Source organism: Dromiciops gliroides, chromosome 1 (assembly GCF_019393635.1).
Source record: "Dromiciops gliroides isolate mDroGli1 chromosome 1, mDroGli1.pri, whole genome shotgun sequence".
Lineage (NCBI taxonomy): Eukaryota > Metazoa > Chordata > Mammalia > Microbiotheria > Microbiotheriidae > Dromiciops > Dromiciops gliroides.
In genome coordinates, this window is record NC_057861.1 from 233,682,003 (window position 1) to 233,707,584 (window position 25,582).

Below are 25,582 nucleotides of genomic sequence, written 5' to 3' on the forward strand. Positions count from 1 at the left end.
TTCTTTTGTCGAAAACATGGGTTCATGGGTAAGGAATGCTGCACATAATGCTACATTTTTCATGCATTGATCAATTTTTCATTATTTTTCCATCTTTTTCTTTTTTAATAAATCTTATAAGAAATAGCTTCCAGAAATAGAAGATGAGTTAAAAAGGGGGAAAGCTAGATGATGTAAAATTTAAATTTCACCTATCAATTTATTTAAAGAGAAGAGAAAAAGTGTAAACTCATTCAGAGGAGGGTCCCTCTTACTTTTGTCTTCATATTCCCATCAGTAGAGCGCCTAGCAGATAGCAAATATTTAATAAAACTTTTTGGATAGTCAACTGATCCACTATATAAAAATTAGAAGTGTTAGTACAAGGAATTCAGTATCTCCATCAATTATTTTTAATAATATGACATAGAAAGCTGGCCCCAAAGGTTATGGTAGCACCACTGGTTGTATTTATTGAGTGAATATAAACTAGGAGGTAATCTTTCTAAAGCTAATTTTTGTTTTTGTTGAGGAAATCCTAGGCTTTAAAAAAAATCAAAAGTTCTGCTTACGCTAGACTTATACTGATGGATGTCATATTGATCAGAACTGCCAGTAATAACAGCATTATATAGATCAATATTTCTTGTTCTAATTTATAAATAGAAGTGGATAATTCTCTGAAACATTCCTTTGTCCAGTTGAATTTCATAATAAAGTTTCATACTAGAGTTACAGGGAAGGTATGTGTGCTGTGGTATTTAAGTCTCAGTAGCCAGAAAGCATCATAGTATTTGTCATCTCTGGAGACCAGAAGCATCTAAGCTCAGTGCAAATTAATGGAAAGTGAATTGCTTTCAAATTATATGGAATATATGCTTTTTTCATCTTTTAACAAATGTCTATTTTATTTCAATAAAGCCTAAGTAGTCTTTTGGTGGCCTATATAAACTTCAAGGTTTTGAGTTTGTCACACCAAGTTCCACTTGCCATCTTTATCAAGGGTCCTTGGGAATAGTATTTTCAGGGGCTTGCCAATCATCAGGTCTTATGTTTGAAGGGTGGCAAAGACTGATAAACTATCAGGAGTCAATTAGCAAGGTATGCATTTGAGAGGTTAGCTCTCTGATGCTTCTTTGGCTGTCTCTGTAAAGAAAATGTCAATGATACACAAGGGTATGCATATGGCTTCCACGTTCTTTGTACTGAATCATTACAGGGTATAATTGGACACCTTGATACTAAGGAGCCAAGACAGAGTACTGCTTTCTTCACTCACACGCAGCTCTAGTAACTAGTGAACTTTTATATGGAAATTAACAAATTTGGCATTCTGAAATATATTTTGTCCCTAAGCTGGTTGATGTATTATTCCTGTGTACAGGCAGGAAATGGGAAAAGTGTTTGTGAGCAATATTTAGAAGACTGATTGGTTTCTTTTTCCCCAAATTAGTAAAAGAACCTCAATAAACCTTAGTGGCAACAGTCTGGCCAATTATTTGTAATGAAGGAGGGTGATCCTTGGCCCAGACAGACATTATGTTCTCAGGATCCCTGCCTCACTAGTCATCTTCATTATATTATCTGTTTTTAAATTTACTCACTTATAGGCAGCAGAAGGCTCCAGGAAGTTAGTAATGGAATTAAGAGCAGTAGGTCAACAATTCCTCTTAAGACAAGGCCAAAAGTAGTCATGAATTACTGCTGTCTCATGACTGTTACATAGTCTATCTACAATAAATTAGAGTATAATCCTGTGACCAGGTGGCCCAAGCACCCTGAACCCTTTTTGGCAGTCATCACAATGATATGTGGCCAGCAAAACACACGGTTGGGAGATTTGAGGCCAATTTAACGTAGGAAACCTCCGGGTCCATTCTCAAATAAGGTGGGGAGATACACATAGGAATAGTATTCACTGTCACTGTGGCATTGTGAATTGAAGCTATTCATTTATTGAAAGGGCAAACATAGTACTTTCTTGGGTACTACATATATTTTATCATAGAAAACTACGTTTTGCAGATTATGCAACATGACTTCTGTCAATCTTAGCTTAATTTCTGCCCCTATGGTCAAGATCCATTTTATCTACAACCCTGACAGAAAGATTTTCCATGTGCTATTACATAAAACTAACTTACTTTTCTAAGTTATTCACAAATTCTTATTTCAAAAGATACACCATCATATTTAAGTTTCTTCTTTGTTTATATTTTCATTTGTAATATTTGGCCACCAAGTATTTTCATGGAGATCCTAAAACAGTGGTTCAAGAGTTTATCAAATGCCTAGTATGTGCCAGGTACTGTGCTAAGTGCTAAGAAAGCAAATAGAAGACGAAATAAAGATAGGAAACTTACATTCTAATGGGAAAAGAGAAAATCTAAGAAGTTGAAAGCAGTAGGGGGACTGGGTACCTGGCCCAAGGGTGTGTTAGGGAAAATTCAGAGTACAGCCTAGCAAGGAATAAGACATGGCTGGCCTGGGCTCCCTTTTCAAATGGAGGTTATGGGAGGATCCATCCAATTATCAGGGGAGACCACATGGGAAGAGTGTGTGAACTCAAAGACTAAAGGAAGGAAGTTTCTGAGGTATGATAAAGTCCAGAGTACAGCATAGAAAAGAGTACAATGGAAACCATCTTATTGTTTCTGTTTGTTATTTAGTTTAATAGCTCATAGAGTTCAGTTGGCACAAAAGCCTTTTCAATCTTATTATCTTTTTCCTGGATTCCTATATTGAGACTTTCCAACCTGATCTCCTTTGGGAGCTAAGAGTGAGGAGGAGAGGGAAAGGATAATTAGCTCAGCTCAGATGCTATCTCCTATGTAAGGCCTTTTTTTTGATCCCCTAAACCCATGAAAATGCATACAAGTGGGGTGAAATGCTCAGAGTGCTACATATATAAGAATGAATGCAATCATATAATACCAACAACCATTAGGAAATGGCTGTTGGCATTACATAAATTATAATTATATCATTTATATATAATGACTGTCATTATAGTCATTATAAATGGATATAATCAAATGATATGAAACAGTTCTCCAAAGAATTAAACTATTAACAGCCATAGGAAAGATTGCTCCACATCACTGACATTGAGTAATACAAATTTTAAAAACCCTGAGGTTTTTAGCTCCTACCCAGAAAATTGGCAAAAATTATAAAAGATGGAAATACTCAATGTTGGAGAAGATTCAAGAAAATAGACACGCTAATACAATGATGATGGAACAATTAATTTTTCTAACTATTCCAGAAATCGTTTTAGATTTGATAAAAGAAAGTGATGGAAATGTCCCTATATTTTGACTCAAAGATACGTTGCTAGGCATATACCCTAAAGAAGAACAAAAACAGAAAAGGTTTCTGTATTTTTCAAAACAGTCATAGCATCACTTTTGTGTTTCCAATAAATTGGAAACAAATTAAGTTCCATTAATTGGGGAATAATAGCTAAATATATTGCGATACATATATTTAGTGGATTATGATGGTACTATAAGAAGTTATGAATATGAATAATTCTGAGAATGATAGAAGAATGCAAACTGATGCAGAATGAAACAAGCAGAATCAGGAAAACAGTTTACAAAATTAGTGCAACATAAAAGCATGAACAATTTTTGAAATTGAGCCTATAACCCTAATGACCAAGTTGGCTCTATACACTGTGTGTAGCTATGCACACACACATACACACACACACACACACACACACACACACGTGTGTGTGTGTGTGTGTGTATATATATATATATATATATACATATATATGTAGTATTTCTTTATATGTGCATATATTGGTCCCCCTCCCCATAGACTGTATGCTTCTTGAGGACAGGGACTATTTTATTTGCATTTTTGCATCATCAGTGCCCAGAACAGTCCTCGGTACATAGTAAACTCCCAATAAATGCTTATTGATTGGACAGTGGCAAAAAAAAAGAACCTACATTGTCATTAGAGTAAAATATAGATCAAGTGGACAAGAAGAGGAAATGAAAGACGATTTGGGGAAATCTCATAAACCTGGCATAGAGGCATGATAGAGTGGTGATAGTAAACTTCAAGTTTACACTTATATTCTGAGGTCTCTCTTTGTCACAAAGCTTTCTTTACTTGCTTTCACGATGATTTCATTATTCAAAAGGTGGGGAAATCAACTAAGTACAGCCCTACACTGGATCTAATTCTCATTCAAATAGTGGAATTAACAGTGAAGAAAGTGACCACCTATCTTAAAATTTGTCATAGGGGAGAGAAAAGTTGGGCATACTCTTTCATTCAACCAAGATTTTAGTAAATCTAATTAAAAAGCATTCAGAAAAAGATGACAAAAATTCTAAAGAGAAGGTCAGCCCAAAAGGGCTGAAAAGCTCTAAAGAATGAAGTTTTGAAGATACAAAGGGGAATGATTCTAATGAGAACAAAGGGGGAAAGTTTGAAAAGAAAAGTGGATGTGTAAAAAATTCATAAAACAACATAGCTTTTAGAAAGACATACAGAAGATTGAATCAAGGTTAGGTAACAAAGGATGAATACAAAAATATGGTACAATATTTTAAGAATAAAAATGGAGTATTAGAAGTCAAAATGAGCTAAAGCTGGAGAGGAAATCTAAGGCCACATAAAGGTTTCTTCAGTTAGTGTCAGTGATATTGCAAAAAAAAAAAAAGAAGGATCAGTCAATAAACATTTATTAAGCAACTGCTACATACCAGACAGACAGGTGACCCAATGGATAGAGTGACAGGCCTGGAGGCAGGAAGACTGCTCTTTCTGAGTTCAAATCTGGCCTCAGACACTTACTAGCTGTGTGACCCTGAACAAATATCTTAACCCTGTTTACATCCATTTCTTCATCTGTAAAATTAAGTGGAGAAAGAAATGGCAATCCACTCTAGTACTTTTGCCAAGAAAACCCCAAATGAGGTCACGAAGATTAACAAAGGTCACAAAGACTGAAAAATAAGTGAACAAGAGCAACAAATGTGCCAGCACTGTGTTAAGACTGGGGCTACAAAACAAAGGCAAAAAACAGTCTTGTTCTTAAAGAGTTTACATTCTAACAGGGGAGACATGTTCTGTTCTAGATGCTTCATTTTAGGAAGGAATCTGATCAACTGGAGAATGGACAGAAGAAATTTATCAAAATGATAAATCCCTTGAAATCAAGACAAAAGAAAAAAATGAAGTAATTGAAGATGTTTAGACTGGAGAAGAGAAGCTATAGGGGGTACATCATTCTGCTGTCTTTAAAAAATTTAAAGACTGTCTTGAGGTAGAGAGACCATACCTAGCCTTCATGGCACCATAAAAGACAAATGTCGGAGCAATTAGCTAAAGTTACAAAGATGCAAATTTAGGCATGATTTAACGATAAGCTTCCTAACAATTAGAGTTAAGTGGAATCACAACAGCAGCAGCAGTAGCAACAACAACAACAAACATTTATATAGCACTTATTATATGCCAGGTATTATGCTAAGTGCCTTACAATTATCATCTCATTTGATGCTTGCAACAACTCAAGAAGGTATGTATGAGGTTCTATTTTACATATCAGAAAACTGAGGCAAGGGGGCAGCTAGATGGCGCTGTGGATAGAGCACCAGCCCTGGAGTCAGGAGGACCTGAGTTCGTATCTGGCCTCAGACACTTAACACTTACTAGCTGTGTGACCCTAGGCAAGTCACTTAACCCCAATTGCCTCACCAAAAAAAAAGAAAGAAAGAAAGAAAAGAAAAAAGAAAAGAAATAACAGAAAACTGAGACAAACAGAAATTTAGTGACTTACCCAAGGTCACACATCTAGGAAATTTCCGAGGCCAAATTTGACCTCAGGTCTTCCTGATTCCAGGCCCCAAAACTTACAACTTTTCAAAAGAATGCTAAATAAAAGTTCTATCCACTTCCCCACTTAGCTTGAAATGTATATTGAATCAAGAATATGTAAGTTCCCCATACCTGGAGATCCTTAAGAAGCAGATGTATGATTACTTGACCTGTATGTTATAAAGAAGTTCCTGTCCAACCAGAAATTGGATCAAATGGCCTTTGAGCTCAGCCTGCTTCCACCTGTAAGATTAAAGGCAAATCAAGGGCAGCTAGTTGGTTCAGTGGAGAGAGCACCAGCCCTGGATTCAGGACGACCTGAGTTCAAATCCAGACACTTAACACTTACTAGCTATATGACACTGGGCAAGTTACCTTTAAATTTTTTTTCAGAATCTCCAAATTTTAAAATAAAGAGAAAATAGAGAAATCAATACTATGAATCACCTTTCTCAAGAGTCCAGAAGTTACTAAAGGAAGAAGAATGAGGAGGAAGAAGATAAGGACAAAAAGGAGGAGAAGATTTACTCAGCATATATATGGTGCTTTAAAGTTTGCAAAGTACTTTATATATGTTAACTCATTTGATCTCATAACAACCCCGTGAGGTAGGTGCTATTATTATTCACATTTGACAGATGAGGTGAGTTATACAATAAAAGGAAAATAGAAAGCTTATTTTTCTGAATTATCTTTTCTTTGCCTATAAATGGACAGTTAGGTGGCACAGTGGACAAAGTACCCATCCTGGAGTCAGGAAGACCCATCTTCATGAGTTCAAATCTGGCCTCAGACACTTACTAGCAGTGATCCTGAACAAGTCTCACTTGACCCTGTTTGCCTCAGTTTCCCCATCTGTAAAATGTGCTAGAGAAGGAAATGCCAAATCATTCCAGTATATCTGCCAATAAAACCCCAAATGGGGTCACTAGGAATCAGATATGACTGTAATGACTGAGCAACAATAGAGTTCATAAGTTACTGAAGTAGTAGTAGTGCAGTTGATGTTTAAAAACTTTTCAAAGTCCCAGAAACTTCTCTTTAAAAACAGCACTTAGGGGGGCAGCTAGATGGCGCAGTGGATAGAGCACCAGCTCTGAAGTCAGGAGTACCTGAGTTCAAATCCAGCCTCAGACACTTAACACTTACTAGCTGTGTGACCCTGGGCAAGTCACTTAAGCCCAATTGCCTCACTAAAAAAAAAAAAAAAAAGAAAAGAAAAAAAAACAGCACTTAGGAAAAAAATGTCAAGGTAGCTAGGTGGCACCGTGGTTAAAGCACCAACCCTGGATTCAGGAGGACCTGAGTTCCAATCCGGCCCCAAACACTTGACACTTACTAGCTGTGTGACCCTGGGCAAGTCATTCAACCCTCATTGCTCCACAAAGAGAAAAAACCCAGCACTTAACTTTAGCCATGAACTTTTCATTTATGTTTGTGTGTGTATACATATATAATATATAGGTAGGTAAATGTGTGTATATTCACATGTAGTTACATATAATGCAAATAATGGAAAAGCAAAATATATGTAGGTTTATAATTAATCAGCCATGATAAAAGTTGGAGTCTAAAATAATTACTAGTCAAATATTAGGGTTGAAATGGAAGGAATGGAAGTTGCAAGAGTGGTAATCAGACTTTTTGTTCCTTCCTATTCTTCCTTATCTGGCAGACAGGAAAAAAAAATCTTTTGCTCCAACGAAGTAAAGCTCCTGTTGATCCCTTTCAGGTGTGGTCCTTGATTGCCCCTTGAGAATGTTCTGTTATAGGGTGAAGAAACCAAAGGGAGTTTGGAGATAAGAGAAAGCAGTTGGATCCAGAAATAATATCCACACATAAGTTATCATTGCAAATAATTACTTGCAAAAAGAAAGATCAATTTAACAAAAACAACTAAAGCCCAACAGTACTTGCAGGATACCCCCAGGGAGTCTTGGAAAACTTGGGTTTGGAAAAAATAACCTGCTCTAATATGGAGTTTGTGGAGGTAAGTTTTAATATTCTATCTAATAAGCAAACACCCCGTTCCTCAGCCATTTGCCAAGGTTCTGGTCTGTTTCCTGGGTCATCTTGTCCTTTCCTAGCAATAATTTCTAGGCATCCGTTTTTAGCTACCTCACATTAACCTGGGCACAGAATCAGAGTTACATAAAGGAAGCTAACAGCCTTCTGAATGATGGCTAACCTTTGTGCATCTGCCTCATCATTTATACATGCAAGAAGGGTGAGGCTGGATAGAAACTCTCTCCTGTTTAAATCAATCAAACCTGGATTTTCAAAATGCCTGTCACCCAGTGGAATTATAATTTGCATTTGCTGCTGTAAGATTTCAGATAAACAGGTTCTAATGAGAGGTTCATTCTCAGAATTCCTCTTCTGATGCGTCTTTGTGTTGTGGAGGTGACTTTGGGTTTGTGACAGCTCTGCTAACAATGCAAAAGCTCTGGATGGTCCTATCAAGCTGGATACAGACCCAGCAATGAATCCAGGTACTTATGGTTCAAGAGCAAGCCTGACTAAGTTTGGAGAGGTTCATCACACACCAGAAAGGAACCCAAAAAAACTATGTACTGAAGCAGGAATTTAAGGGGTTCATGAATAGACTTCACGTTGCTCATGAAGTTGGAAGGGGAAAAATACTGTATCTTCACTAATTTCTCAATTAAATTTAGCATTTCCTTCAATGATGATTTTTTTTTCAAAAATACTCTGAGAAGGGGTATGTAGGCTTTGTCAGACTGTCAAAGGACTACATGCCACATGCACAAAAAGGTTAATGACACCTGAATTAAAGGAATGGAGAAATTGTGATTTCTGTCAAGATGCTTGAAATATTTAAGTGAAATTAATGAAACACCACATCTTACAGATTTTGATTTTTACATTAATTGCCCATTAGTGACAACACATGTAGTCACTTTTTCTTGTTAATGATAGAAATGTTTAACTACAATTAGAGATATAAGGGTTACCAAAATTACAATAAATGTTCATTGAATTTAATAGAATTGAATTTGCAAAGTGCAAATACTCTGATGGAGAGGCAGAATGCTTCAGTGAAGAGAGAGTTGGCCTCAAAGTCAGGACAACCTGGGCACAAGTCCTACCTCTTTTACATACTGCCACATACTATTGGACTGGTCAGGTATCTGAACGTCTCACTAGCCAAAGGATCTCTCTCAAACTCTAAGTTACAGAACAGGTGCTGGTCTGTTTTGGGAGTGGGGGTTTCCTTATTATCTCTCTCTATGCTGATAAAATAACAGGTCTTGCCAAAAAATAAAATAATACTTTCCCAAAATGTAAGACCTTATATGGGTTTTTGTTTTTGTTTTTAGTGAGGCAATTAGGGTTAAGTGACTTGCCCAGGGTCTCACAGCTAGTAAGTGTTAAGTGTCTGAGGCCGTATTTGAACTCAGGTACTCCTGACTCCAGGGCCGGTGCTCTATCCACTGCGCCACCTAGCTGCCTCTAAGACCTTATGTTTTAAAATGTAAAGCCACTTTATTGTTACTGAAGCCAATTGTTATAAAGTCACTTTAGAAAATGATCTAGTCATGGGAACCTAGGGAAAGTTTCCAAAGCCCAGCCCACAAGAAAGGATACAACCAACCATTTATTATTTCTTTCTGAAGACACTAAGTGGTTAAATATCTCTAAAAAGGATTATAAACAAAATCACTGTATTTACTTTTATCAATTTTCCATTTTAAGCATCAACAGGTTGCTTTAATGGGTCAAACATGGCTATAGTAATAAGCAATTATAGAAAAAGAATGAATTATTGTCCTTATGAAAACTTTGAGGTTCTGCCCACTACAGAGCCTTATCACAGCAACTACTTTATAAAATACTACAATGCTAGAAAATACCCTAAAAACTACCCTTATGCTACAAAAGTGTCCCCTTCCTCTCCTGAAAAAAAAAAATTGTAACTCTATATGAAACTAATCTGGTGGATAGGTAGCACAGTAGATAGGGTGCTAGACCTGGAATCAGGAAGACTCATCTTTGTCAGTCCAAATTTGTCCAAAGACACATACTAGTTCTATGACCCTAGGCAAGTCACTTAATCTTGTTTGCCTCAGTTTCCTCCTCTGCAAAATGAGCTAGAGAAGGAAATGACAAACCACTCCAGTATCTTTGCCAAGAAAACTCCAAAACTCATGAAGTCAAACATGACTGAAAAATGACTCCACAACAAATTAAACTAATTTATGATTTCATTAAATAAGTCAATAGATATTTATTAAGCTCAGTAAGCATTTCCAAGCAACTACTATGCCCAAGGTACCAGGCTAGCTGATGGGGACATGAAGACAAAAACATAAAACGGACCCTATCTTCTTCAAAAAGCTTACATTTAACCAGGTAATATAACATGAAACAATATAAGTAAATTCAAGATAATGTGAAAAAGGGGAGAAGAGTCCAATAATAATTAAGGAAGTCAAAAAAGAAGCAGAATCTGAACTCAGATTTGAAGGAATCTGGGGGTTCTAAGAAAGAGAGGGGAAGAGGAAGTCCAAGAAGGAACAGATAAAAAGCCAAGTTTAAGGAAGAGCAAATAAACCAATTTGGCTAGAAGGCAAAGGATATAGAGGGGAAGAATGTGAAATAAATCTGAAAATGCAGGATGGATTCAAGATGTGGAAAGACTTTAAATGGCAAACAGAATATATATACATATATATGCACATATACACATAAATACATACAACTCTTTTGATATATGTGTATATATAGTTATGAGTGTTGATAGATTAGATAGATAGATAGATAGATAGATAGATAGATAGATAGATAGATAGATAGATAGATAGATAGAGCTGGAAGGGGTAAAGGGAAGACCACTAAAAACAAAAATATTAGTTCCAAAAATATATATAAATTCTTAGATTTCCTTCTGGTCCATATAAAAGAACTCTGCTAAAAGAACCCACATCCCCCCTTCACCTTGCCCCACCCCAGCACCCCCACAGGTCCTGTCTTGGTCCTCTGCTCTTATCCAATGCCCTGAAGGATAAGAGAGCAAGGGGAAGACTTTTTGCTATCTTGAACATTATTCTTGTCTTTTTCTCTCTCTCTGTTTCATTTTCTCTTGTTCTATCCCTACTCCAACTTCATGTGAAGTTTAGCTCTTATTCATCAGTGTACTTGTTACCCGCAGTAGCCCACCACAGACTCTCTCCATTGCCACAATCTGCAGTTCAGAAGGTTAGGTCTCCTTCAGTATATGATGTCTGTCACCCTCCCCAAGGAACCAGCTCTCTAACATTGGCATGAATCTCTGAAGCCATGCTTTTTCCCAAATAAAATAGAACTTACAACATTGTTATTCTTAAGTTTTATTTACATATAACCCCTGTGACCCTAAATTGTGCATGAGGCTTCTGGCAGGGTTATGGGAACCTTTTCTTTCTTCTTGCACCATTCAATAGAACCTTGGTTTGCAACCCCATACATATGAAAGGTACTATTTTTTTAAGTACTACCTTTCATACAGAGCTACTTAGTGATGAAATGTACAGAAAATATTTTATTTATTAAAATTTGATAAAATATAGGTATAAAAACAATTTTAAGGATACTAATTCAGTAGATGATTTTGAAAACTTAATGTTGAACTTCAGGATAAAGTGATCTTTCCATATGTTTGCATGTAACTGCCTTTAAATGAAGAGTAAAACTCAAAAAATGAAAAAATCATAACTATTTGAAGACTAGGGGATAATACAATAAGGATTGTTGATTTAGTAGGAGAGATTTAGTGAGTTTTTACTCCATAAGTGAAAAATGAGTCACTGAGTGTCAGGAGACTCTGATTTAAGTCACTAAATATATGTTGTGAACTGGACACAGAGACTGTGGGGATTTGTTTTGCTTAAGTATGCTGTAGAAGTGTTTCTAAAGTTTTGTTTTTCTTTCCTTTTTTCCCAAATGGGGTTGGAAGGTTGTGTAGAGGAGAAAAATAGAAAAGAAGGAAGGAAGGAAGGAAGGAAGGAAGGAAGGAAGGAAGGAAGGAAGGAAGGAAGGAAGGAAGGAAGGAAGGAAGGAAGGAAGGAAGGAAGGAAGGAAGGAAGGAAGGAAGGAAGGAAGGAAGGAAGGGAGAGAGAAAATAAGGGGAAGAAGGAAAGTTATTAAGTCACTTTGTTAGAAAATTTCAGAAAAGCGAATAGAAGAAAATCCAAAAAGAAGCACAGAAAAGTAGGATGGCTTTGAAAATGACGGGTTAACTTATTATATATTTAAAAAGAAGAGCAAGCTATGTATAATAGAGATCCAAATTTAATGTACAATCCTTTTTTCTCACCTACTATCAATTCACAAATGTCCATTTCATTTGGTGTTTGTTAACTTCAGAATAAAGTTTTACATTTTTAAAAATATGTTGTGAAGACTTTGAAGAACTTGGCAAGAGAGGAAATACATAGTTGGGGGGGGGGGGAATCAGCTCTGTTGGAGCTTTTTTAAAAGAAACCAATAGGAGGCGCAAAAGATTTGACAAAAAAAAATCTGCTGAACATTCTCAATTAAGTAAAGACTGGAACTCACTGAAATAGAAATTCAGACACAGCTATTGCCTACTAATGACACCTAGAATTTGAGAGTAGAAGCTTCTTAGTAGTGTCTGCTACTCTTTGCCAACCTCTTTGACTGGAAAGATAAAAGCAGAAAGGGGGAAGAAGAATTTGCAGCCTTTTGCTCCATAGAAATACTGAGGGGGCAGCTAGGTGGCGCAGTGAATAGAGCACTGGCCCTGGAGTCAGGAGTACCTGAGTTCAAATCCGGCCTCAGACACTTAACACTTACTAGCTGTATGACCCTGGGCAAGTCACTTAACCCCAACTACCTCACTAAAAAAATAAATAAATAAATAAACGAACGAATGAATGAATGAATAAATAAATAAATACAGAGATTTGTGTAATTGGATAATACAGTATCCTCATGAGTGAACTGCTGGCGGGGCTTTTAGTGCCCTTAAAGAGTTGGGTTGAAAAGCTTGGCAGTTCTCTGGCTTAAAGAGAACTTCTAGCTAACTTAAGAGTTTAATGTGTTTCCAACATATTTCGATGGATGATTGTAAATTAAAAGAACGTATAAGCATGATCCTAGGTTCAAAAATTAGAGAAGAGAAGATTTTTCTGGTTAGACAGCAATGAAAACTAACAAAGAAGCAGGTAGTGAAGAAGTAGTTTTGTGTAACAATGCGTGAATGAGCCTCTTTTGCTTCCCTTCCAGGTCTCTGTAAATGCAAGCCTATTCTCTCTCACATATACTGTCAATATAAATGTGTGATCCAAATTTGTGTAGATTATCATGTATTTATTGTATCTGTATTTATTTTTTTTCATTACTGTTATTATTTCTTCTGCCTTATTGCTAAGTAAATTGTAACATTTAGACTGAAAAAGTCCATCATTGTTAATGGCTGGTTGTATAAATGGAAGCATATCAGCAGGAATGCAGGTACTAAAGAGGTAAGTAGGAGGAGTATGTTCCCCATGATAGAATTACCCTCTCCTGCCTTGAGAGAGCTAGAATGTAACCTTACAACAGTCATGTTTCTCTGGGAGCCTCCACTGTCCAGTATAAGGGCAGGTTGGAGTGAATAAGCAAGCCCAAAGGAAGGTGGTTGTGAGGTGTCTGCCTCATTGTGGATGGAGACACTCCATACACCAGAGGTATATAAACTTGTGGTAAATCAGTACTGTTTCCCTCCTTCAATCCCACCATTTGTGCAGCATATCTCCCACATGCCTCAGTACCTCCAAAGAATTTCAGGGTTCCAGGAAGCACTACTACTCTTTCCCTGATAACTCCTCTAGCCCTCATTTTTCCCAAAAGGAGTTGGGCTGGATTATTCAAATGTCCTGCAGTTATTTCTCAAAACATTAAAAAAAAGTGTGGAAAGCAGGTCACTAAGATAAATTAAGGCTTGTCCTTTGTCCATGTGCCATGGAGGGATACCATTTTGTAACCCCTGCTACAACGTTGTAGTAGGAAAAGCACTGACTCCTGGCCCTCTATCTATTTCTAACTAGTATGCTCTTGTGCACACAACAATTCTCTCTAGGCTCATTTGCCCACACAGTGGAGAAATCTGACAACATGGTCATGAAAAGACATTGTCTGACTCAAAAATTTTGCTGCTCTAAGGATATCCCTTCAGTATACTGTACCATTCTTCTATTATTCCTAACTTATAAAAACTCTAAAAGACCCAAGCTTTAAACATTTGCTTTAATACTTATGTTATTTTGAACATATCCAATTGATCCAGACTGGCAGGAAGGCTCCTATATTATATTTTCATGGCTTTAGCTCTACTATTATTCAAACAGATTACTTCTTTATAATATAACCTTCATATCAACCTCTTATTATGAGGCAGTAGACTACTTATGTAGTAACTAAGTTGTCAATGTACTAAGCTAGTAGCTTCATTAAGCAACTGGATGTAAAGTAATTATCATAGCACACAGTTTTTCTAAATCCATTGTAGTGGGGGCATCTAGGTGGCATAGTAGATAAAGTGCCAGCCCTGGATTCAAAAGGACCTGAGTTCAAATCCAGCCTCAGACACCTAACACTTACTAGCTGTGTGACCCTGGGCAAGTCACTTAACCCTCATAGCTCTGCCAAAAACAAAACAAAACAAAACAAAAAAAATAAAATAAAAATAAATTCATTGTAGTATAATACTCAATTCAATGACAGATTTCCCTATATATACATGACAGGTTAGAAGCTGTATGAAAGTATAGTATTTACAGTCAGCCATTCTATGTTCCATTTATGAGAGTAGACCTTGTTATTCTAGAAGTGTTAGATTATACATGAGTCTGAAATCCAATTTGTTAAAATTAACGTTTGAATCATATGTAGAGAAGCACACCTCTAGCCTCTTTTTCCTCCAATCTAACCCATACACCATTGCCAAAGGAATGTTCCTTGGAAGTGTCAAATGATTCAACATGACAAACTGATATGATTTTATCAGAGGAAACATTTTTAAAAGACGCATGATGATCTGCTTTGCCACTAAGCACCATTGAGTCCATCTGTCCTGCAGCTGAACAGTTATATATGTATTGTCTTTTCTTATGTGCACTGCTTGAGAGCAGAAACTGTCTTACATTTCTTTTTCTGTCTCTGGTGTTTACTATAATGCTTTGCACATAGTAAGTACTTAAAAGGTAATTTTTTTTATTCATTCATTCACTTACAGGTCTGATCATCACCTCACCCATTAAAAAAAAGTCAGTGGACACTCATAGCCAATGAACAAAAGCATAAACCCCTTGGCCAGGCATTCAAGATCCTCTGTCATTTGATTATAATCTATCTTTCTAATTTCATTTCTTTCTTTTTTTTCTTTTTTTTTTAGCAACAAAAATTTATTTTATTTTTTCCAGTTACATGTAAGGGTAGTTTTCAACATTAATTTTCATAAGATTTAGAGTTCGAAATTGTTCTCCCTCCCTTTCCTCCCCCCTCCACAAGATCACAACCAGGTTATATATGTAAAATCCACATGTGTTCTTTTTATCAGTTCTTTCTATGGGGGTGCATAGTAAGCTTGCTCATTAGTTCCTTGGGATTGTCTTGGATCCTTGCATTGCTGAGAGTAGTTAAGTCATTCACAATTGTTCATCGAACCATACCGCTGTCACTACGCACAATGTCATCTCAGCTCTACTCACTTCACTATACATTGATGTTCATTAGTCTTTCAAGTTTTTTGGGGGATCATTCTGTTTGTCATTTCCTGCAGCACAAGACCATTCCACTACAATCATATAGCACAGCTTTATCCATCATTCCTCATTTGATGGACATTCCTTTGATTCTCAATTCTTAGCCTCCACCAAGAATTGCTATAAATATTTTTTGTACAATTCTTTCCCCTTTTCTCTTTTTTCATGATTACTATTGTTAACTGTTTCCCTTCCATCCTATTCCCTTCCCCCATGATATTTATTCTGTTATCCATCTTCTTTCATCCTATCACTCTTCAAAAGGGATTTGCTTCTATCTGTCCCCCCCCCAATCTGTGAAATCCTTCTTTTGGCCCTCTCTCTTCATCCCCTTCCCCTCCTATTTTCCTGCAGAGTTAGAGAGATTACTACACACAAATTGAGTGTGTATGTTATTCCCACCTTGAGCTAATTCTGATGAGATTGAGGTTTTTGAGCCAATTCTGATGAGTGTTAGGCTCATTTGCTGCCGAGATTAAATAGATTACTCTACCCAGTTGGGTGTGTCTGTTAGTCCTTCCTTGAGGCAGCTCTGATGAGTTTAAGGTCTTTGAGCCTTTTCTGATGAGTGTAAAATCCATTTACTGCCCTGTTCCTCTCCCATCTCTTCCCCCACTCCAGAAGCCTTTTCCTGTTTCTTTCATGTAGGATTTCACCTCTGCCCTTCCCCCTCCCCCATTGCATTTCCTTCACCCCTCAATTTAACCCTAAAGATGTCATCACCTAGCTAGGTGACACAGTGGATAAAGCATCACCCCTGGACTCAGGGGGATCCCAGCCAAAACCCAGCCTCAGACACAAGACAGTAACCCACTGTATGACCCCAGGTATGTCCCCCAGCTCCAATTTTTTATGGTTCTCTAGGGTCTTGTATTTGAAAGTCAAATTTTCCATTCAGTTCAGGTCTTTTTATCACAAATATCTGAAAGTCTTCTTTTTCATTAAAGTCCCATTTTTCCACTGAAAGATTATGCTGAGTTTTGCTGGGTAGGTTATTCTTGGTTGTAATCCCATTTCCTTTGCCCTCTGGAATATCATATTCCATGCCCTCCAGGCCTTTAATGTAGAAGCTGCTAGATCCTGTGCTATCCTGACTGGGGCTCCACAGTATTTGAATTCTTTCTTTTTGGCTGCTTGCAATATTTTCTCCTTGACCTGAGAGCTCTGGAATTTGGCTATAATATTCCTAGGAGTTTTCTTTTTGGGATCTCTTTCTCGAGGTGATCAGTGGATTCTTTCACTTTCTATTTTAGCTTCTTCTTCTAGAATTTCAGGGCAATTTTCCCTGAGAATAGCTTGAAAGATTATATCTAAGCTTTTTCCTTGATCATGGTTTTCAGGTAGACCAATAATTTTCAAGTTATCTCTCCTGGACCTATTTTCCAGGTCAACAGTTTATTCCAGAAGATATTTCACATTGCCCTCTATTTTTTTTATTCATTTGGATTTGCTTTATTGTGTTTTGGTTTCTCATAAAGTCACTGGCTCCCATTTGTTCAATCCTCATTCTTAGGCAATTATTTTCATCAGAGAGCTTTTGTACCTCCTTTTCCATTTGGCCAACTTGACTTTTCAAGCTGTTGACTTTTTTCTCATGTCTTTCCTGTATCACCCTCATTTCTCTTCCCATTTTTTCCTCTACCTCTCTAACTTTATCTTCAAAGTCCTTTTTGAGCACCTCTATGGCCTGAGACCAATTCATATTTTTCTTGGAAGCTTTAGATATAGGGTTCCTGATGTTGACATCTTCCTCTGAGGGTGCACCTTGCTCTTCCTTGTTACTGAAGAAACTTTCTATGGTCCTCACCTTTCTCTATCTGCTTATCTTGCCTTTCTTTTACTTGACTTTTAGCTCCTTAAAGTGGGGCAAAGTTTCCAGGCTGCACTATCCCAAGCTTAAGAAGTCCCAGGTGGTATGATTTAAGGACGATCAGGTTCTTCACTCACCTGGCTTGTTTCCTGGTCCTTAGATGATCCCAGAACAACTTGCTAATCAACCAGCTTTGTGTGTTGTGGTTGTTAACTCTGATGAGCCTGTGCCCTTCCCCCACCTGGGCCACTGCTACTCAAGCCTGCCTCCTGATTCTCAGCAGGGGTGAAAAATTCAAGTTCTGCCTCAGTAGCAGCATAGACCCCTGTAGTCTTCCCCCTACCCAGGGCTCAGCCCTCTCCCCATACTTTGAGCTTAGTTCCAGATGACACTGGTGCTTCAGCTGATTCAGAGGCTCTGGGGGGTCTCCTTCTCTGGTGAAGCCTTCCTGGGACTGGATCTGTGTCAGGGTGACTATGGAGTTGGGCTCAACTCCTGTATCAGCACAGCAGCTCCCTCCTTCTGACCTTCCAAACTGTTCTTGGTTAGAAGATGATATCAGCACATTATTCTGTGAGTTTTGCTGCTCTGGGCATTTTCCTATGGCATTATTTGGATGTTTTTTGGAGGGATTGTGTCATGAGTTTGAGAGCTCACGCTAACTTCATTTCATGACAACTGTCCTCTGCAATTCAACACTCCAGTCAGATTGAACCACTAGCTGTACCATGGTCTCATTCTGTGCTTTGTGAAAACAGTCTTTACCTAGAATGGACTCCAACTCACCACCCTATTTCTGTCCATTGCCACTATTGTTCTTTTTTCAACAATCGATACATATTTATTAAGCTCCTACTATGTTCCAGGGTGTTACATGTTGGGGCATCCTTCCAGGTTGAGTTCAGGTTCTACTTCCCATAAGATGTTATCTCTTGTCCCACACCACTCCTAACCCTTATAGAGGCATACCTCAGAGATACCATGGGTCCAGTTCCAGATCACTGCGATAAAGAAAACAACACAATTTTTTGGTTTCCAAATACATATAAAAGTTATTTTTATACTAAAGGGGTAAGTTTAAAAATGTAAATACCTTAATTAAAAATATTTTATTGCTAAAAATGCTACCCATCATCTGAGCCTTCATGAGTCATAACATTTTTGCTGGTGGAGGGTCTTGCTTAGTTGTTTCTTTTTTATTTGTTTGTTTGTTTTGTTTTGTATTTTTGTGGGGCAATTGGGATTGAGTAACTTGCCCAGGGTCACACAGCTAGTAAGTGTCAAGTGTCTGAGGTCAGATTTGATCTCAGATCTTCCTGAATCCAGGGCTGGTGCTTTATCCACTGTGCCACCTAGCTGCCCCTTGCTTAGTTGTTAATGGCTGCTAATTGATCAGGGTGCTGGTTGCTGGTGATTTATTAAAATAAGACAACAATAAAGTTTGCCATCTCAATTGACCCTTCCATGAAAGAGTTCTCTGTAGTATATGATGCTGTTTGATAGCATTTTACCCACAGTAGTTAATTCTCTCAAACCCTGCCACTGATTTATTAACTAAGTATATAATATTATAAGCATATGATATAATATTTATATAATATTCTTCAAATTGTTGTGTCTCAGGAAATGGGAATGTCCAAGGAGAGGGAGAGAAATGAGGGAACAGCTGGTATATGGAGCAGTCAGAACACAGAGAGTATTTACTGATTAAGCTCATCATCTTACCTGGCCATGATTTATGGTACCCCCAAAAAATTTCAATAGTAACATCAATGATCATTGATCATAGATCACCATAACAGATATAATAATAATGAAAAAGTTTAAAGTATTGTGAGATTACCAAAATGTGACACAAAGACATTATGTGACCACATACTGTTGGAAAAATGGCACTTATAGAATTGCTTGATGCAGGGTTGCAACAAACCTTCAATTTGTAAAACAAAACAAAACAAAACCTGAAACAAAACACCACTATATCTGTGAAACACAATAAAGCAAAGTACAATAAAATAAGGTATGCCTGCAGATAGGAGTGGCTTCTCTTTTCACTGAATCTCTTAGGCTACTCCACTGGTCTGCTCCTTTGTAATTAATAAATTTCTAATTTATTTAATTCAAAATCCAGGAATTTTGTCTAATCATTTCATCCCCTTAACCATATCAGAAACTCCCTGAGTCAAAGTATTGTGTTGTTTGGTTGGTTTTTTTCACCATTGTATACTCAGTGCCTAGCACAGTGTCTTGCATATAAGTTACTTACGTACAATTTCTTCTACCTAGAATTCATTTCTGACTGCAAATCTAGACTCTTCATGTATTTCAAAACCCAGATCAAAGGTCAACTCCTCTAAGCTTCTTTTAACGATTGCTACACCTGACTAACTACTTGTCTCCTATGTATCAATTATATATTCAGGTTGTGCCAGGCTCCTTTCTACTTGTCAATGTTAATCCAAAATGTGTTCTTTAGATGCTTCAAACATAAACATGCAATGACCTGAACTAAACTGAAAAATTTTAAAATAGGGCCACATTTCTAATTCTATTCTATTCAACAACAATTAATTAAGCACATACTATGGGCAAAGAACTTTGCTAGATGTTGGGAATACAGTGATGAAGAATTAAAATATATTCTGCCCTCAAAAATCTTACATTCAATTGGCTGAGGAGAGAGGAGAAGAGATAAGTGCAATACAAGATAGAAGACGCTGGTTGTAAACCCAGAAAAAAAAGCATTCACTTTAGGTGATCAGTTCCTTGAAGAAAAATAAGGAATCTGAAAAGCTGAGATAAGGAAATACAGGGGATGTGTGGAGAGAGAAGTCCAGAGACAATAAATGGAGGCATTTCAAGTTCAGGATGTAGTTTATAATCTAATAAAGCAGGAATACTGAGGGCATGAAAAGGAGTAATGCTAAATCAAGCTGGAAAATTAGATTGCAGTCAGACTGTGACAAGCATTATGAACCTGGCTAAGTAGCTATTGAAGGCAATAGGGAGCTAATGAAGGTTTTTGAGAAAGAAGGTCTCTCCATCAGGCCATTGTTCTTGGGATTATTATTTTTGTAGCTGTCAGAAGGATAGAGGATTGAGACTTTGATCATTGTTTTTTCAATAACTGAGATAGGGTTGCATTTATAAGGCATGTCTTTATAAGGTTTTTGCCCCCTTTAAAGTTACTAGGCTGATAATTTGGGTACCTGCAACAAGCTACTCAAGGGGCACATATCTTTAGGGTCCCATACATACTATGGCTCATTTTACTCAGATGCCACATGAAACACATGATTCATCTTGTTATTACTTTAGGTTTTAGAATTCCTAGAATATAACTAGACTCTTATTTATACTATGGAATAAAATATTCCAGATCTTCTCCACAAAAAATATTCTTTAACAGTCTGTCATGTATAAAATTATCTAATTAGATCCATTATTTTTGAATCTTAGAGATTTGCCAGTCTCTAAAAAATCCCTTACTATTGTGAAAGGACTACCAGAAACGATAGCAATTCACATCTATATGCCACTGATCTTAGACAGGTTTGTCCTGTACTCATTCCTGAAGAAAATTTTCTCTGAGACTCCATTAGTCAGATGCATTTGCGATTCCATGCTGTAAAGGGAAGTGAGAGAGATGTTGTATCACTTCATTAGCACGGCAAACTAGCATAAATGGTCGATGCTGAAGCTTGCTCTGAGTGTTAGTACTTGAAATATTGGGTAGACTGGGAGACTGGGTGATAAAAAAGGAAGTAGAAGGCTTATTAATTTCTTTTCCATGATGGAGTAGTTGGCTACTAGCTAAAAGTAAGGCCCTTTATATGGTAACTAAACTGGTTATTTCATTGAATCATAATTTATATCCCAATAGTGATCTTGATATACTATGTATTCCAGTGATGATGCCACTACTCAAAACAATTTTGGAAGTTATCTTTTGCACTTGTCTTCAGGGTGACTTTATGAGCCATGTGTGAAAATTTGCATCATTTATTCATAATCACATCTTGTTTCTTATTTAAAAGTGTGGGGGCCAAATTTAATATATGAATAGTTAATTGGGTGGCTTGCCTAAATATTGGGGTCCCAGAGATAATGAGGGACCTCTATGTTTAAAGCTCCCTCCCCTCAGAAACTGCCATTTTAGATATTTCTCCCAGGCCAATAAGAAAGGAGCCTTACAGCCTCTGTTCCACAGATGTTTTATATGGGAGAATAAAGTAAACAGCAAAAGTGAAATTAATAAAATCAAAGACAAGGAAATAGGGGAAAAGAAATACAGATAATCCTCCTAGCAGAGTACCTGGAGCCTGTAGCTTCAATGGAAAGCACAACTTATAAGCAGGCTTGAATGACTTGGCTGCTGCCCCTCCTGCTTGCACCACCAGAAGGGAGGAAGAAGAAAGAAGAGAGCGAGCTCCAGAAGAGACACAGACTCCCCTCAGTGAGCATCTAATTTTCCTCCCCCAAAAGGGGAGGCCCTTCAAAAACTGCCTATGGAGAGAGGCTTCTCCTTCTGACCTCAGTAGCATACATAGCTTCAGGACAGGACAGGTGTGGCCCCTCCCAAATGAGTCAGCTGAAATTCTAATAATTTTACCAGAAAAGTTTGTATTCCCCAGCATGACCCTCTCCCACCCACCACTCCAATTCACTAGACTGAGGTCTGAATGATTTTTTTTACTTCATTCAAAAAAAACTGTCAGATTAAAATGACAAGCTGAAAGGTAGTATAGAAGTCTAACTCTCACAGAGAAATCTAAGAAAAAAATCTTGAAAGGACCCAACAATGATAAATTCTAAAGGAAATGAAAAACAATAGAAGTAAGTTCACCCACATATGTACAAAAAAGTACTGCCAGAAGCCAGGGAATGGGGTACAGGATTCACACAAGGGAATCCAGCATAACTACAGGTAAATCCAGAAGCCACTGGAGGTAGTAAAAAGGGTCATAGTAGGGAAGCTACTGAAAAACAGAGCAAATGTCCTGAAAGTCTCAAAGCTGGGGAAAAGAATTATGCCAGGGAATCTAGGACAAGCACAGGTAAAACAGCCAGAAACCCATGAAGGTAGAGTGAGAACTTGCGCCAGAGAAACCAACATGAATCATCAGAATTCCTGCAAGTAGACTTGAAGCTAGCCAGCTCTATAGAGAGGAAGGTCATAATCAAATATGAGTTCCAGTAACCAAGTACCCAATCCTAACCCTGGCCTATTAAACCAGAAGAGGTGATAAAACCAGTGCTAATGAATCAGTATCTATGTGGACAAGGCTAGGCTATGCAGTCTTCAGAACACTGGGAACTATAATGGGGGACAGAATCAACTCAGCAAATGGCTGTGTGAGAATCAGGGTGCCTTCCCCTGCTAAGAAAGAGATTGTGTGAACAAGGGCAGCTCTGCCCTGAGGAGAAAGCATGTGACTTGGCTTCCAGAAGTTATGTCCATAGAATCACCTGTAGCCATGTCAATCAAAACTACCAGCCAATTAGCTTAGAGCTGTGTGTGTATGGCCCACTTCCTGTTTCACTGAGGGCTTCTGGGAGAAGCCACTAAGGATCGCTCTCTTTTTCATCTGGGACTTCAGCATGGTGGCAGAACTTCACGTGGGCTGCTAGGGAAAGGAGAGATTTTTTCTCTGGCTATACCAAATAGATCTAAGCTAGGTTTTTTCATTCTATGAGATCTGTTCTGACCCTATCTCTCTTCACTAACTTCTAATACACTTTAATAAATATTTAAGAGCTTAAACTCTTGTTGAATTTATTAGTAATCTTAGCCAGTTTCTCCCCCAAAACTGGGGTGGGGGGACAGGTAAGGACCCATATTAGATTTTAAACATCACAGTTTGGCAACCATGAAGAAGAAAACTGAACCTGGATCTTCTGATCTTCTGGTTGGGTAAGAAATTTTCCCCTAGCCTGTCCCTCTAAATTCCAAAATACTGCTAAGTACCAGCTGTTTTTCCTTTAGATTTTAAAATGGATTTTTTAAACTTTCTAAGTACCCCTTTTTTAACTTTAGCTTGGCTAATTGGACAAGCAGGGGAAAAGGTTATGTTGACTCTTGGTCAGTTTGAATTTAATGAATTTTTTTTCATTCCTTTTCTTAGTTTTGCTGGGCTTTGTTGTGTGGTATGGAAAGTTCAGAAGGTCATAAAAGAGATTAGAATGGGTGATATTCCCCAGGATTCCCCATTAGGAAAGCTACTCATGGATTGGGATAAGGGAAACATATCAAAAACAAAAATGACCAGAGGAAAGCTTATCAAACTGTGTTTTATGTGGCATAGAGCACTACAGGAAGAACGGCCCAAACATGGGTCATTTAATCCCCAAACATTGAGGCATTTGCAAAGAATCCTATGCCAATGTCCACCGAAACATTCACTTTATTGGAAAATGTGGTTCAGAGTGAGCATGGATTTTGATACTGGGGATATAGAACAAGGAAGATCTAGACCCCAGCTTAAATCTGAGCCTGTTTCTCAGACTGAAATGCCAAATGACCCAATTCAATACAAGCTCAAACTTGAATACAAAGCCTCTCAGACTGAAATGCCAAATAACCTTACTCCTATTCCCTCTCCCTCTCTTTCCTCCATGCCAAGCAAACAAATAAATAAGAAAAGATTCACCTGTAGAGGAGACAGAGAAGATCAAAAATTTTCCCCTTCATGAGATCCTCACCCAGGGTCAAAAAGGTGCTATACATAAGCTCAGAAAATACACACCTTTTGCACCCAAAGATTTGATTTCATGGAAACAAAATATTCCTAAATTTGATGAAGATCCCATAGCAGTTATCAGCCAGTTAAGAGCAATTTTTAGAGGATATCAGCCCGCTTGGAATGATGTTACTGATCTCATAGAAACAATATTATCCCCAGGGGAAAGAGCTGATATAATAACTGCAGCAAATTCCTTAGAAACATCAGGAAAAATTGCTTTTGGATGGCCTTTAGAAGACCCTGACTGGGACCCCAATATCCCTAAGCATTTTGATAAGTTGCAGGAAGCAAGGGAAACTTTGTTGAAGGCAATAGAATCCTGTACTAGAAAGACTAATAACTGGCAAAAATGTATGGATACAGTTCAGGAATCTAATGAGAGACCTAATAGATTCTATGACAAACTGTGTAAGCATGCCAGGCAATATGCTAGACTAGACCCATTAGACACTAGTGATGTCCATGTTATCTGTTCTCATTTTATATACCAGTCCTTACCAGAAATACGGAAATATTTTAAAAGACAGTGCCCAGGTTGGAATACCATGAGTCCTGACAGACTTAAAGAAATAGCAACATATATTTATGAAGGAAATGAGAGGGAAGAAAGGAACAGACAGGGCATTTTAGCTCCAGTACAGAAAACAACGAGGCAGTGAGACTGGGAAGTTGAGAATCACTATCAACCCTAGTGTCGCTATCAACCCCCTAGATTCTGCTATTACTGCAATAGACAATGGCACATAATGCAGTACTGTAAGACCATTCAAAGAGAACAGAACCAAAACAGATAGAATTTTGCTCAGAGGAGTACAGAGAGGCAGAATCAAAATAGATATATTTTCAGGGTGATACAGAGAGACAATAAAAATATAGAGAGATCTTTTCAGGGGGATACAGAGAAGCAGAGACAAAACAGTTATAGGCCTTTTCAAAGAGATATAAAGGAGCAAAATGATAACAGTTACAGATCCTCTCAAAGGGGTACAAATTGAAGAGATATAGAGGACTGATGGTGTTGGGGAGGGGAAAGGACAGTAGAATCTGAAGTCTTTACCTTTCCAGATCCTGAAATTTACTGGAGTTACTAATGTGGCCTCTAGGGTTTGTGCCTCTTGTCCTGTCTGTCATACTTATAAATCAACATGCCTTCAGGGCTAAAGCTTATGGAGGGCCTCCTTTAGCATATACACCTTTTGAACATCTACAAATTGATTATATCACAACGCCTAAAGCAAAGACATCATAAGTTTTGTCTTGTTATAGTTTATCATCTCACTCAGTGGGTGGAAGAGTTTCCCAGCCCCTGAACCACCACTGCCTTTGTTTCTAAAACCCTCCTTAAAGTACTTGTTCCTTGCTTTGGTCCACCCACCCACACTGATTCTGACAAACGCACACATTTTACTGATTCTGTTCTATCCCAAATCTACTCT